This window comes from Opisthocomus hoazin, chromosome 1, assembly GCF_030867145.1.
Source record: "Opisthocomus hoazin isolate bOpiHoa1 chromosome 1, bOpiHoa1.hap1, whole genome shotgun sequence".
NCBI classification, from domain to species: domain Eukaryota; kingdom Metazoa; phylum Chordata; class Aves; order Opisthocomiformes; family Opisthocomidae; genus Opisthocomus; species Opisthocomus hoazin.
Window position 1 is genome coordinate 155,554,102 of NC_134414.1, and position 16,219 is coordinate 155,570,320.

Below are 16,219 nucleotides of genomic sequence, written 5' to 3' on the forward strand. Positions count from 1 at the left end.
GTGGGGGTCAGGAGGATGGGGCCAGACTCTTTCCAGTGGTGCCCAGTGACAGGACAAGGGGCAACGGGCACAAACTGAAGCAGAGGAAGCTCCAGCTGAACCCGAGGAAGAACTTCTTCCCTCTGAGGGTGACGGAGCCCTGGCCCAGGCTGCCCAGGGAGGCTGTGGAGTCTCCTTCTCTGGAGATATTCCAGCCCCGCCTGGCCACGGTGCTGTGCCCCCTGCTCTGGGTGACCCTGCTTGGGCAGGGGGTTGGGCTGGGTGACCCACAGAGGTCCCTGCCAACCCCGACCATGCTGTGATTCTGTGATCTAATGGACTGAGCTGACTCCATTGCAAGCTTATTTCAGGAGACTTTGTGATTAGATATTTTTACTTAACCTGGTAGGCAGAAACTTTTTTTTATATAAAGCTATTTAAACCTTCTCTTTCTCCTCTCAATGCACTTTTATTGTGACTCAGCAAGAGACATTTTGTTGAAAACTGTTTTCTAAGCAGCTTCGGTTCCAGTCTTCTCCTTGTCTCCAGCCTGCCTGCCACTGCAGTGCACTTCTCTCAGGCTTCAGTTGTTAATTACTCCCTTAAGGAAGAGCTGCTTTGTGATTAGGACCTTGGATGATGATCTAAAAGATTATGCTTAGTTAGTGGCTCCCTCTGAAAGTAAATTTAATCTCTGGTTTTCAAATGCCCACTTGTAAAACAGGAATAAAAAATATTCTGCTCTCAGCTTTTAGTGTTTTCTATTCAGACTATATATATTGGGGGAAAGATTATTCTTTATTAACTACATAGGCGTATTGGTTATTTTATCCTTTAAAAGATAATACAATTTACTGGTCAATTTTGGGCAAACATAGAATGCAACCCTCAAACTCACTCTCGGTTTTTAAGCATTCATGCACAGAAACTCTGGAAAGAAAGTCCTCACTATACAGCTTGCCATATGTACAAGCTGTTGAAATAATTTAAATACATTTGGCTTCCAAGGTTGGATTTTGTGCGAACACAGTCTAAACAGATATTCCTGCTCAGGAGCTGAGACCCAACTATTTTTTTTTTCATACACAGAGCATTTTGTTGCATGACAGGGTGTGATTCCCACACAATTTCGTTTCAGTATCACCACATACCAAGAGCTCAAACACAAACTCAAGGTTTGATCTATGTATATCTGGCTGGGCACATTCTCCTAGACAAGCTGAAGAAGAGCAGACCAGATAAGTGGACAGCGAGGTGAACTGAATGGCTGGGCTCAGAGAGTTGTGATGGGCAGCGTGAAGTCCAGCTGGAGGCCAGTCACTGATGGTGTGCCCCAGGAGTCAGTACGAGGACCAATACTGTCTAACAGGTCTTGGACATTACATGATCTAGGTGATGGACCACAATACACGCTCAGCAAGTTTGCAGATGATACAAAATTGGGACGAGTGGCTGATACACCAGCGGGTTGTGCTGGTGTCCAGAGGCACCTGTACGTGGTGGAACAGGAATCTCATGAAGTTAAACAAAGGAAAGTGCAAAGTCCTGCATGTAGGAAGGAATGACCTTATACACCAGCACACAACGGGGCCAGCTGCCTGGAAAACAGCTTTGCAGAAGAGGAGCTGGGCTCCTGGTGGCCAGAAAGTTAACCACGAGCCAGCAACGTGCCCTTGTGGCAAAGTTGGCCAACAGTACTTAGGGCTGCATTAAGCTCATTGACAGCAGGTGGAGGGAGGTGATCCTTCCCCTCTGCTCAGCCCCGGTGAGACCACGGCTGGAGCGCCATGTCCAGTTCTGGGATCTCCAGTACAGGAGAGAGATGGAGCTACTGGCGTGAGTTCAGGGAAGGGCAATTAAAATAATTAACATATTGGAACACTGACATAACAGAAGCAGCTGAGAGTGCTGTGGTTTTTTAGCCTTGAAAAGAGAAAGCTCAGGGAGGACCATTCTCCCTTAGCTTTTGCTCAAACAAATGTCTGCCTGAAGTTGACTGTAGTTTAGCTTGTGGTAAGATTAAGTGGGAGGGAATAAGGTCTGGATCTATGACAACGATTATAAATAGCACCCATAAAGCACTTACTCATCATTAGTAAATTATTTAATTAAAAATTGTGTAGTATCATTTCTCAACCATTTGGTCAGCATATTAGCTCCACTGACCCTTTTTTAAACATTTTTTCATTCACTGAAATATTTACGAGCAAAGTTAACATCTCCATTAACATTTAATATTCTTCCCCCCCCCCCTTGCACCAAAGTACCGGATGATGGATGAAGTGATAGCTTGAGGGCTGAAGACACCGGGCTTAGTGATAGCAATCTCTCACCTTTACATAACATTCTCATCCAAATGAAACTGGGCACTAAAGCCAGCTTGCTTTACAAGCCAGCTCAGACCGCTTGAAAGCGGTCACAGGGACTTGAAGAGAATGGTTTCTGTCAGTCCTAATTTAAGAGTGTATTTTTGTGTGATCAGGAGTATGCACGCTTGTTTTGCTCTTACACTTCAACCTGACCTGCAAGAATGGAGTTCTACTGGCTGGCTGTATGGCTCCTTTCAATCTTTCAGCTCTCTGAGATCTAACATCGCTGAAACCTGGACTTCTAAATCTATATTTACTATTTTAATGGAATACAAGAATTATATTTGTAGCATGAGTTAAATGGGTAAAAAAATTCACTTCACATGCAAGGCTTAGTTATCCAAGCCAGAGAATTTTTAATCTGACTTTACTATAATTCTATTTTGGACATTGAATTAGAATTAGATAGGCCTTGAATTTCAGAGTGAAAGTCTTCCTGAAATGAAATAGTGCTTAGGATATAAACATACAGCACAGAATACAAATACCCTCCAAGTAACATGGAAGAAAAAACCCACATTGAACAAAATGAACTGCATGAACTTCTCCATTGTGTGCGTCTTACATTGCTGCAATTAATATTTACCTTTCTTTTCTATTTCAGCTGGACACAGAAATCAGATTAGAGATGCTGTCTTCACTGTGCAAGTCTCTAGAAATGCAGTGCATCCTCACTCACCAGGTCAGAGAGCTGGGAGTGAAACCAATAAAAACGTTTACCAACTTTATAAGCACTTTGTGAGTAGGATGGCCATGACATAAATAGTCCTAGAAATTCTAGAAAGGGAGGACTAAAAGTTTACCTAGTGAAGATAAAGAAGAAATATAGATAAGGAGCACTGTTATTGCACAAGAATGAATCCTTCTTTCTCTGGCTTAGATTTGATCTGGCACGCCATGCCTACTTGCACTGTGCTTGCACTTTTAGATTGCAGTGCCATCACTGAGCCCACGATAAAGGAAACGGACACGGTACAGTGGGGTTAGGAATGGCTGGCTACATAAACATTACTTACAGACCTACATCTGAAAAAGACATTTTGGTACACAGTTTCTGGTATCACTCACCATACCCAGCTACCCAGTCCACAGATGGTGTCGCCTGGAAGTCCCAGAGCCAGGGGTGGGTTTGTATCCTAGCTGTCCGAGGCAGAGAAATGCTGTTCCCACTTCACAGCTGCAGAGCTGGAGCAGAGTAAGTTGACTGGTGTATGGGAGGACCGAAGAGGAACGAGGGGGATGGCACAGGAACTGAACACATCTCTCTTCCACCCTTCATCAGTTGTGCATGGAGTAGGCTGACAGCTTGGAGAGAGGGTGACATGCCAGAGCATCTCCTTCTGCCTCACATGCAGGGCTGGTGTGCTGCTAGAAGCCCAGAGGGGCTCCGAGATGCTCCCACGCTGTTCAGATGAGAGGTGACAGCTTGCCTCCGTAGAAGGCAGTAACTCAGAGTTGGAAACTCAGGGGGAGCCAGGAGCTCACAGCCACTAACTTGCACTGGTATCTCTTTTGAGATATCGCAGGTACCCGGTCCAAGGTCCGTGAGAGAGCTGATGTTCAGAGCAGACTGCCAGCATCAGCAGATGCCAAAGGGACTTCTGCCTCTCACCTCTGCCTGCTCAACAGGGGCAGGATGAATGGCAGCGTGCACAGAGGCTGTGGGTACTCCCACATCCAACTACCTCTTCTGTTCTCACTTGCTTCCACAGCAGCAGGCTTTGCACTGTCTTTGACTCCAGACTCCACATCAGCACAGGCCGTATGCTCCCTTGGCTGCTGGTCCAGGTTGTGGCGATGCAGCAGGTCCAGCACCAAGGCAGGAAATAAATCCAAGAGTCAGAATCAGGTCCAGCAATGATGACAAGAGTCAGACAGATCCCAGTGACCACCAGGCAGATCCATGGTGACAAGACATGCACGAGGGCAAGCCAGAAATTCAGCCCACAGGTCCAGATCTACAGGGTCCACAATCAGCTAGACTGAAGGCCAGCACTCTTACCACACAACTAATGCAGGGGTCATAGCACAAGGCTGGGCTTAAATAGACCCCTGGGCCCATGGGCAAGGGTGTGGTGGAGGTCCCAGGTGAGGCTGGTCAGGAACATTTAGGCCTGATTGGTGCCCTCAGGGCTTTGATGCTTCCGTAGAGTTATACACAGAATCACACACAGAATGGTCAGGGTTGGAAGGGACCTCTGTGGGTCGTCCTGTCCAACATCCCCTGCCGAAGAAGGGTCACCCAGAGCAGGCTGCACAGCACCACGTCCAGGCGGGGCTGGAATATCTCCAGAGAAGGAGACTCCACAGCCTCCCTGGGCAGCCTGGGCCAGGGCTCCGTCACCCTCAGAGGGAAGAAGTTCTTCCTCGTGTTCAGACAGAAAATAGTTGGCCTTTAGTTACAGCCATGTTTATTTTCCACCATATAAGAATTTTTGGAGGTTTAGATATTGCCTAACAAAACTACTATTAATCTCAGTTTTTAGGAGATACCACCTTTGATTGTAGGAGAGTTCTCCTGCATAAGGTTGTAATGTATTTTTATAGGAAGTAAAGGGAATACTCTGCATGTTGAATCCATTACATATAAAAATGGACTTAGATGGAAAGAGAATAAAGGAGTCAAAGTCTCAACTGCGAGAGAGGTGAACAGTGTAAGTACAGAAGAGCCTAGCTCTTACTCTTGTACCCAGTATTCAGCTGACTGCCAGCCTCTCAGAAAATCCTTCTGCCTTTTATCCTACCTTTCTTCCAACAGCAGGGGAACTCTGTGTCGTATAGAAGAAAATTCACGACTAAGAGGACGCCAGAAGACAGCTACTATTCTATACCATTTCTGCCTCCTCTGACGGGTTTTGGTGAAGGAGCTGCTAACTGATAGGAAATGGCAACGGCTCCCTCTAGTGAAGTGGACTCCCACAGACAAGTCGCTACGCAGCCATCGGGACTCCTGGTTTTCTACCAGGACATCCCCAAAACACTTCTTCAGATTCAGTACTATCACACACTAACTGCAAAAAAACCCACTCAGATTTAAATCCCTGGGACTTTAGGAAAGCTTCAGATGCACCTGTATCTAACTTTATGAAGCTCTAGTCCATATTCTGCACCAGGCCTGTCAAACAAACCGTTCCACAGCCGGGATGAGACACCTTTGGGCTTCTTGGACTTACGCTGTTAAGAACAGGCTTGAGGAAGAGTCTGTGGGTGCTCTAGTCACAAACAGAAGGCCCAAGGGACCTCAGTTTCCATTTCTCATTCTCTGGCAAGAAGGAGAAACAGGAGCTCCAAGAAGTGTGGAGGAAAAGCTTTTCAGTAGAGGCTGTCAAACTGTCACTCCTAACCATCAGCATCTTAAATACTCCTCTGCCTTTCAGATTGTTCAAGTGCACAGCCTGTTCTCCTCTCTTGTGACATCTAACATTACATCTTTTTTTGCCCTGTTTATTTCCAATCCCTGCGTCTCACCTCTCTCCTTTCACTCCGTTTCTGCAAATGGGAGGTATAACGGTAAAAAAAGAGAACTGATGTTTCCATTTGTCCACCAAGATAAAATAAACTCCTGAAAGGAATCATCTATTATTCTGAACATTGAGATATGAAGATATAAAGATATGAAGAGATATTTTGCCCTTTATATTTAACTACGAAACCTGGGAATCCACCAATGTTCTGAAAAACCTCAGAATGCCTTTTGAAGGCAAGTACCTTAGGAAAACAGATGTTAATGTATATAATGAATTCTTACTAACTGTCAAGATTGTCAAATAACCCATCAGCTTTATCCAGAGAAAATGGATAACTACATGAGACACAAAATAAGTGAAGCCAAAGTATCTACTGTGACAAGCACGCCTTAGATTAGTCCAAGAATACAAGGAGAGAGGTCAATCGAAAGAATCCCTCTGCTGAACAATACAGAGGAAGGGCAAGTGTACTGATGGTAAGCTAGAAAATGTGTCAAGCTTGGGCCCAGATTAACAGGGATGGAAGAATCTTCTTCATGACTCCGCAAAGTTCATCAGCCTGGAGAGAAGTGAACAGTTTTACTGACCGCATTTCAACAAGTAGAGCTCTTCAATGGCTTTGATTTTGATTTTGAATTAAGAAGGCATTATTTGGGGAAATTATTTCTGATAGTAATGATTAGATGTGACATTGTTTGAGAAATACTGCTTGATCATTCAGTTTCAAAGTCATGTTGGGTGGTTTCTGTAGAACCTCCTGTAGCAGTCCATCCTGCCTCCAGCAGTATCTCAAACCTTTTCCACAACTGGCAACACAAGAGGAAATTCGTAATGGCTATCTTGTTTTTGCAAATAGGCGCAGCTCAGTTGTCCCTGGATGTTCAGTTATGGATTTAGTTATGCATCGGGGTGCTTTGCGCATCATAATAACTTTGCATATATTCATCTTGTGCAGCCTAACCAACTGTAGGTTTTGACTGGTACTTTAGCTGTTGTTTCTCTGTTGCCAACTTTTACACCTTAAAATTGTGTGTAATAAGGATGAGTTGTGGTTATCATGGAAACCATATTGATGGGTGAATTTGTGCTCATCACTGTATTACTTTGCCTTTTATTTCTTTGTGATTAAAAAACCCGAGTATCTTCTTTTTCCTAGCTTTCTTCCTGTCCTGCTTTATTTTTATCCCTTTGTTTTCACATGTTCTCACTCAGCTCTGACACTTCCCAAGCTGTTGCTTCTAGAAGTCACATGATAATGTGAAGCATCCAGGTTAGGACAAATCATACATTTTACTGTAATTAGGCCTATTAAAATGACCAGGAGCATTTCAGGGAAATGCAAAAGGACTTTGTAATAAAAGTCTGAAGAGTAGCAGTCTAATTTCTACCATGGAGAAATCTTTTCATAGAAAAACATGGAAGGAACTAACAGAAGTGAATACTGTGTCCAGGTATTCCAAAAGACAAGCAAAATTTATTAATGCAAGTCAGACTTGGTTGGTTTGCAAAATAAAATTAAACCATCTATTTCTGTGTGCCACAGGATCATGTGAGGAGCTGAAGAAGGAACAGGATAGTCAGATTTTATACGGTGATGTTGTGTGCTACTGGTTGCGTTCTCCTATCTTTCAGTATATGTGAAGCATGCAAAGGTCTTTTTTGCTCTTCGCTTCCTGAGAAACTGTTTTTAATTATGATGTATGCACAGATTAAGAGTCTGTTCTAATGTACAGTCTGAGCTGAGATCAGAGAGAGAAGGTGGGAGAAGAAAGTGACTCAGTAAGACCCAAAAAAAAAAAAAAATCCCAACAAAGGAAGTCAGTAGCAGAGTCAGACACCGGATTCAGGACTGCAGGCCCTCCAGCAAAGTGTTCTCTGCACTGCACTACACCGGATCGCTCTTTAAAATGGGACATTTTATCCTTACTAGAGAAAGTAAATGTAATTAAATGAAAAAAAAACAGGAAATGGCTGTTGATAAGTGATTTGCTCTAGGGAATTGTACTCTGGCAGACAGAGAGAAGTATCTAGTTTAAAGAGAATTTAGGAAGATGTACTGGAGAACAATCAGCCAACGTAGAATGAAAGCTACTTGATCGAAGTGTGATAGCACTGTGCAATACCATAGCAATATTACTCATGGGTTTGAAACCTCAGTATGAATACATAAATGAATACATAAATGAAAATATCACCAGAAACATAATAGTTAGTGCTTTGCATGTTTCCATAATATGACATATATATTTCTTAAAATAGCTCTAAGAGCTTCTAGAGCAGGTAGACTTGCCACAGCATGCCATGATTTCAGATGAGTGAAGAACAGTTGTAAAGGAATTGAGAAATAAACTAAAATGTGGCACCTTCAATCATTTCTCAAAGTTTAATTGGGCCACACACCAATAAACACGAAATATTTCTCAATGTTAATGGCACATTCAAAAGATTCCGTGCATTTCTACAAAACGTCAGTTGGTTCAAAAGTAAACACAGATGCTAACCACAGGAAGGTGTCAAAGATATTACTGAGAACACAACACACATTCTCTAAATGCACAAACCATCTGTAGTAAGCAGCTAAGGAATATTTTGAAGAGGAGGATTTCTATTATTTTAGGTATGAAATGACTTGTGTCAGCCTGCAAATTTGGGGGGGGGTCCCTCTTGTGGTTATAAATTGCGCAATGAAACAGCAGCAACTGAACTGGGAGGCGTAAGACATAAAGCAATCACTAATCAGTTGGTTTAGAAAGTCTTCTGATGGACAGGTTATTTGTAATTTTTCTCAACGGGCTTTTCCCCAGATTCTTCAGACTAGTCCTATGAAGCCAGACCAGATGACTAAGGAGTCTAGTGGTGTGAACTGAGTGGACAGTTCCTACTGTGTGTGCTGACTGTCTGAGGTGCTCAAAGTGCCTCACCCACAAACGTCAAGAGGGGGAAATATTTCCAGTTTGTGTTCAGAACAAGGATATTGCCTGTGTTCAACAACTGGCTAATATCCAAAGAAGCTTCTGTTAATGCAATGCTAAGTTTAAGGACAGGTTTTGCAGAGAACCACGCAGGTGAGCTCATGCATTGTGTCATGTTAATAACTGTGAATTGGCTGCCAGATGGGAGCTGGAGAGGAGGTTAAAAGCCACACAGCTATAAATGTTCATAACCACAGAGAGCTAGCTACAAAAACTGGAAGAGAGGCCACATGCCTAGATTTCTAGGGCCCTACCAAAATGAAAATAGAAAGGGTTTTCTATTGGTATGTAAGAGATTTATGTATCTTTATGTGTGTTAATGGTAGTTAGTCAGTGCTTTTATGGGTATATCACTGTAAATTCTCAACACAAAAATGATTGACCTAAAAACAGAGAAGATAGAGGAGTGGGACCCATATGGAAGACAACGTTCCCTTGTGATCACAGACAGCCCTTCTGCTCCTGTCCATTCAGCAATCCCGGTATTTGTTCCTCCAGTTGCCCAACAGGTGTATACAAAGGTATTCCTTATAATTTGCTAACAGGCAAAGATAATGCTAATTGCTGCATCTGCGCAATTTCTGTACCTTACAGTCCCTTTTGGTACTTAGGTGGAACCCTGGTCAGCCCAAGGTCTGTCATTACTTAAACTGCAGCCCGCTTTCCAAGGCTTAGGAAAAATGATGCAGCTTTTAAATAAAAGCATTATCCCACTTTTAGGGTTATCACCCAAACTGCACAGCTAAAGTTTGAGAGTCTTTTATTACTAGCAAAATGCATACATAACCAGGAAACCAAGCAGAACTAGGAAAGAAACCTCAAGTTGGATAACAAAGACAACAAGGAATAAGTATGCATGTGTGCTTCTACACATTTCAGGAAGGTTAAGAGATTTTGGTATCTTTCCATTGACTTTTCCTAGAAAAGAGTCATTCTACAAGTTACATTATAAATGTAAATCAATCATTCCAAAGACATTGCATTAAATAATTTACCTTTTTTCTCATGTCCTGCTAAGATATTGACTGTTTTAAAATTTAAATCAATGTCTACAAAAAAAAGATACAAGGAAAACACGTCATCTTGCCACTGAACAATTTTAATACCTCTAAAACAGAAAAGCTCTGGCTTTTTTGTTAAGGTTCATTATGTTGCACAGACAGACGCAAAAAACAAACACAAAACCAAAGCCCAGCATGACTAATTTTCTGCCATAATTGTGTCAGGCTAGTGATAGCTGAACTGCTGCAGAGCTACCTACTGCAGTTCCTTTAAACCCAAGCTTAGAGTGCAGTATGCATGTCATTAGGCAATTATATACCGCTCTGGGCTGCTTATCACACCAGTGGAATCACAGCAGGAAGAAGCCCTTCCTGCGCTGCCAACGGGCTAAGCTTATAACGCCCCGTTACGATGCAAGACAGCTGCTGAACTATCACTGGAAGGCAGCTGAATACGGATGACAGGGGAAGAGTTAGTGTTCTGACTTCAACATCAGTGCTAGGAGAGTACATTAACTTCAGTTTTCTTTGATACAGAGTAGGAAAAGATGAAAGTTGTCCCTTTAAATAGTACTTATCCAGAGAATAATCTTGGACAAGTCCTGATCTCGACTCTTGGTGATCTTGCTATGTTCTAAGTTCTGGTTTGATAAGCAGTTAATACGAGCAAACATGCAGAGCCGTTATCCTCTTTAGCAAAATTAATGCTGTCCAAGTCTGAACAGTTCTCAGTTGCACAGGTCTGGCTACACTTTTAGTGAAACACATGGCAGAGCAGCTTCCAACCTAGCATCAAGTGTCGGTGAACTTGCCTAGGCGGAGTTTCCTGCTAAGGCCATCAGGTCTGAACTAGTTTATTTCACGCTGCTTCTGGTATTTCTACACGTTACGCATTGCAGACACACGGAATTCTTGGAGCTAGATTTATAAGCCGGATTCAGCACTGTGCTTGTATGGTTACTGAACCAGTGCAGAATAAATAATGCAGCCGTTTTGGTTTGTTGCAATTTTCTGTCAACCTTTTGTAATAAAAGAACACACACAGAAATGATGAAGTTACATCTCTGTTTCTTTCAGTTGTTTGGAAACCACAAACCATCATACGTTTGTCCCTCAACATACAGGAAATTACTGTTTCCCAAATAATAAAAATTCAGAGTTGAAGGTTTATTTCCATTTGAATCAAAGACTGATGTCATAAGGAATGTATATGTTTTGAGGAATTCCATTTATTCACACAAATTCATCTAGAGGTCTGTGAAAGGAAACAATAGCTAACCATTTATTTGATGAGAAAGAACATCAAATGTGCTTCTCCATCTTTTCTCATGCTCTTATCAACACTTTCCCAAGCTTTCTGCTGACTTTCATAGGTTATTTTATATATACTCTGCTATAAAGTACCTTAACTTTTTCTGCAGTCCACACAATGCTGTCTTCAGCAGACATTCCACTGTGTGCAACTGTCTACCATGGGGAAAGAAATATTTTCTTTCTTTTTGCTGCTTAGTACATCTATGTACTTGGATTAGGTTTGCTATAATCTTTGCATCAGATTTACCTAATGGTGGCTATTAGCATCTTTCTAATTTATTTCATTACCATAATGAAATACATCAGACTTGCTCGCAGACTTACTGGTTGGAAAAGATCTCTTAGATCATCAAGCCCAACCATCCACCCAACACCACCATGCCTGCTAAACCATGCCCTGAAGTACCACATCTACATATTTTTTGAACACCTCCAGGGATGGTGACTCCACCACCTCCCTGGGCAGCCTGGTCCAATGCTTGACCACTCTTTCAGCATAGAAATTTTTCCTAATATCCAGTCTGAACCTCCCCTGACGCAACGCAATGAGGCCATATGCCAACTGCAGCAAGTTCCCCAGACTGAAGATGTGATCCCTCGATATTTCCCTGGTTGAGTACATTTCAGTGAAAAGCCTTGGGAGACACGTTCAGTAGATCTTATTGTTTACTAGTTTAAAATTCCCCCACTGAGCTTATTATTACCCTGAGTTTTTTGAACATTTCTGCAGCTTCAGAGGCTAGCATGTAAAACAGGACAGAGATCCTTCTCTGTCCCCTAGATGAACTGGCACAACTGACATCCAGATAGCAGAAGTCCCTTATTCTGCATGACAAGGTGTCACCACCACAAGTCACTATGCTGTGCAAGCCCCCAAACCACAGCTGGAAATCATTTCCACCACTGGTGACTCTTACCAGAACAGAAGAGTTGTGTGCCACAGGTCAGGGCCAGTCTCATGTCTGCTTGGTTTGCTAGTAAAGATTGGGTAAAACATTTCAGGAGTGAGCAGACTGAGCTGTAAACAGGTTTTATTTCTCTCATGGGTTGCAGGATTCATCTAGGCTTGGCAAAAAGGTTAGAGAATAAGAAAAACAACAAATGAAATGGGAGTGGGGCTTGCAGCTAGCTGTATGGAAGGCAGATTTTTGTGAATGAAATGTCAGGTGACATCCAAGCTATAGCCAAGACCTGACACTTTGGATGCTTTTGTTGCAACAATTTCTTTCTCTTGATTGCTGCCATGTCTGATTTTTGGAAGACTTCTAACATCTAATTTCTAAAGCTTTATGTATAGGAAATAGTAGTCTGTTTAATCTCTTCAGAACAGGGACTATCTCTTCCTTTGTGCACGCATAATCATTAGACCCAGCATAATTTAGAGCCTGTAGATGTTACATAGGAGACCTGAGCATTCAAAGTTATATGCATGACATTTTTCCTTTAGTTTAATTTGAAAATATTACCCTTCTTTTCATACTGCCCAACAAATTAATACGATCTTCCTAAGTGGAATTGTCCCTTTCTACCCACTGCAAACAATTACAGCTGTGTTTACACCTCTGAACACATGGGCCTTACAACGGGAGTCCTGAGCCAAGCTTATCTGCAAAGGTGCAAGCAAGCCACCACAATAAAGCATGACATCAAACCAGCTCATTAACAGAAACTCTGGCAGTTCTCAATTACACTGTTGAATGAAAGCATTTGTCAGAGCTAATATACAGCCAGGCATCCATGAACAGACAGCGAAGCACTAGCTAATTACCCACCGAGTCTTTCCATTTACTTGAGTGAGTTTGGCAAGCAGATACAGCATGCGAAACCACCGTTCTGCAGGGACTTAATGCTTGCACTTGGAGACATTAGCTCTTCCTGACAGGAGATTGCTTTTCTCCCTTAATGTTTCCACAAAGAGCTAGTCGGACACAGGAAATACTTCTGTGCATTTGGTGTCTGACATTCATAAAACTTCTGCAGTCCCTGCAAGCAGCTAGGGCAAGACGTAAGAGCTGGCATGCACAGTAAAGTCTTCAACTCAAAGCAGCCACAGCAGCACCCCTTGGCACTCCTGACATGCCACACTTCTCAAAGGATTTTCCAGGAGAGAAGCTGACAACCACACTTTGGGTGGACTGAAAAAGACACCCGTGAAAGAGGAAGAGACGTCCGCAATACACTGTTGCTTTTGGCCTTAGGAATCCAAGTCATGTTTCAAGAGTGAAGTTTCTGCCTGAATTCATGACATCAAGTAATCACTTAATGCTCTACAAGTAATTAGGACTGAAATTCAAATTTATGCACTTCAGCTTATTTATGGTAAATATGCTGAGAAGCATTTTTTCAGTAGAAAGAGGCTTCCTGAAGCTCCTTAACTGCCCGTTTTTATTTACACCGCATCATGAAAAAATAAATACCATAGCCTTCTGCCTGAGATAAGCACATAATGAGTTCCCCAAATCTAGCAGATGGCTCTACCTTTTAAGCTGATCTGGGGAGCACTTTTTAAAGTCTAAACTATTTGGCTGAGGAAAAAAACCACTCCACGAAGGAGTGCTGTGCTGGGGAAAACCCAGCAGCCATGCATGGCCTTAGACTCTGCTGGGGACAAACCATCTCCTCCTGTTCTGACTGCTCCAGCCTGACATCAGCCCCACTCCTCAGCACTAGGGGCAGATATGGACAAAAACTGCTCAGTCTCACAACAGTCACGGCTGTGGGAAAGCACGGCATCTCATCTCTGATAATTAGCTTAGTTATTTGCTTTCGCTATTAACTCCAGGTGTTGTTGTACCTAAAACTTACAGTACAATACACTCAAAGTACAACGTGTGACTGTCCAGACAGTCCGAAGCTTAGGATGCAATTGTTTGTAATTGAAATGGATGAACAAGAGTTAGGCTGATTTGAAGTGATCATAAATTATTGTTGTGAACTCACTAGATTAGGTACCACATTAAGAAATACATACAGGTATATAATTTCTATAATTTTCTGCAAGAATAGCAGATCCCATGATTTATAAAAACATTTATTGAAAGGAGTATGGCTAACAGTTCTCAGAAGTAACAGTTACTATGGACACTAAAAAATACTTTATAAGCCACTAAAAAATTGAGACCACTAAAAAATTGAGACCATTTTCACAGCTTAAGGCTATAACTACCCTAGCTAATTGCATTTTCTCAGTTCACCACTGATGAATCAATAGCACTGGTGAAAAAGGAAGATCTCATGGAGACAACTGAGTGGGCTTAATACCATAACATCAAACCTTGAGCTAGCGTGGAGAAAAATGCGTAACGCCATCATGAATAAGATAGTCAAAATCACCAATGTATCCTAAAAAGACCCAGCTTCAGAATAAAATTCCTGTTTTCAGATGTTTCCTTCCCCCTACCTCTGACCAAAATAAAGATCATTACATTTTGACTCTTCAGAGGAAAAGGCACATTTCACACACTTTCCTTTAAGCATTGATAGTACCTTGAGACCTCAGCTTCCTTGTTTTGCTTTGCACCTTGAACACAACTTCTCCATTACAAAATCAGAGACTGAGCTCCTTGTGTACATAAATGACTTGATGCCTTTGTAAGAGACATTTACTATCTATATTCTACAGAGGCACAGAGAAAGAGTGCCGAATGAGTTTAAAAATCACAGTATTAAGTCCTGACCTCACTGACATCTTCCTTTCACAAACCTGAGTCAGTAAGGCCAAATTTCACCCAAGATCTTCCTGACAATAAAAATGCTTTTTCTAAGCAGGAAAGAATTTCTCTAATTTGAAACTTGATTGCCCTAATTCATGTATTGTATTATATATATTTATATGAGCATGAGAATATTTCGCAAAGGCGAAGAAATATTCTGAGTAGATTCAGCGAAAGAGGGTCTGAGCAGAGTTCAGTCAAGTGATCTGCAGAGAAAGCCTTTGTCGTAGAAGTGTTCAAAATTACCCGAAATGTCTTGAATGTGGTTGACCCACTCTGAATGTTTGCTTAATGTTTGCTTAAGTAACTACGAATCCAAAGCAAACCCACCATACCAAGTTCTTTCTCTAGAGCTGCTGCTTGTGCCATTTATTAGAGCAACCCAGCCTATAAATGCAGATCTTCTGGAGAGTATGATTTCTTCTGCTCTCTGCTCATAGCTTCTTTCTTCTCATGGCTGTTATTTAAAATATTAACTAACGTTCACCAAAATTAATACTGAAATGCTAACATAACTGCACAGTATAGTATAATCAACATAAAATTAAAACCAGTAAAATAAAAACACTGGTCTCTCACAAAAATTCTAAGCTTTTCAATTACACTTTTGGTTAGCTGTTTCTAAAAATACAACATCCATCATTGCTAGTTGCATTCATACAACCGTTACTCATTCTCAAACTTGATTTTGCCCCTGCGTTTCTAGATTTTGACAGGGTTAGTATTGTAAGGCATATATAGCATAGGACGACTCCATTAGAAATACATTCAAACGCATTAAATAAGCCCGTATCTGCTAACATGTGAACTCATTTTCATCGTTAGGTATTCACACAGCACGTGGTTTTCTTAACATGCACTGCAGACTATCACTAAAGTAAACACAGTAAGGAAAATACAACCTTACATAAATGACTTGCTTCTGTGTAAGCACAGCAAAGCTTGAGTATTATTGACTAATTCCAGATGTACTTCACAACATCAAGTCAGCTGGTTATTTACCACAAACTTGAGTTTGCATATATTTTAGGTTTCTGCTGTATAGAGCACACAAAGATGTATCTGCTCTATCACTGGACACATCGCCTGCCCATCTTGCTGACCAATACAGATATTTTACCTCAGGCATAGCTACACAAGAAAGCACAGGGACCTGTCGCCAGGGCACGGCACAGGCCGGCAGCTCGCTGGGAGGCCGGGGGGGGGATGCCCACTTTGAGGGGCCGCAGCTCAGCACTATGGAGCCTGTGCAAGGCAAACCAGAACCTGAAGCAACAGGTACCTCTGCGGCAACGAGGCAGGGCTGCTCGGCCGCAGGCCGGGGCCCGGCCGAGCAGCCAGGCCGCAGGCCGGGGCCCGGCCGAGCAGCCAGGCCGCAGGCCGGGGCCCGGCCGAGCAGCCAGG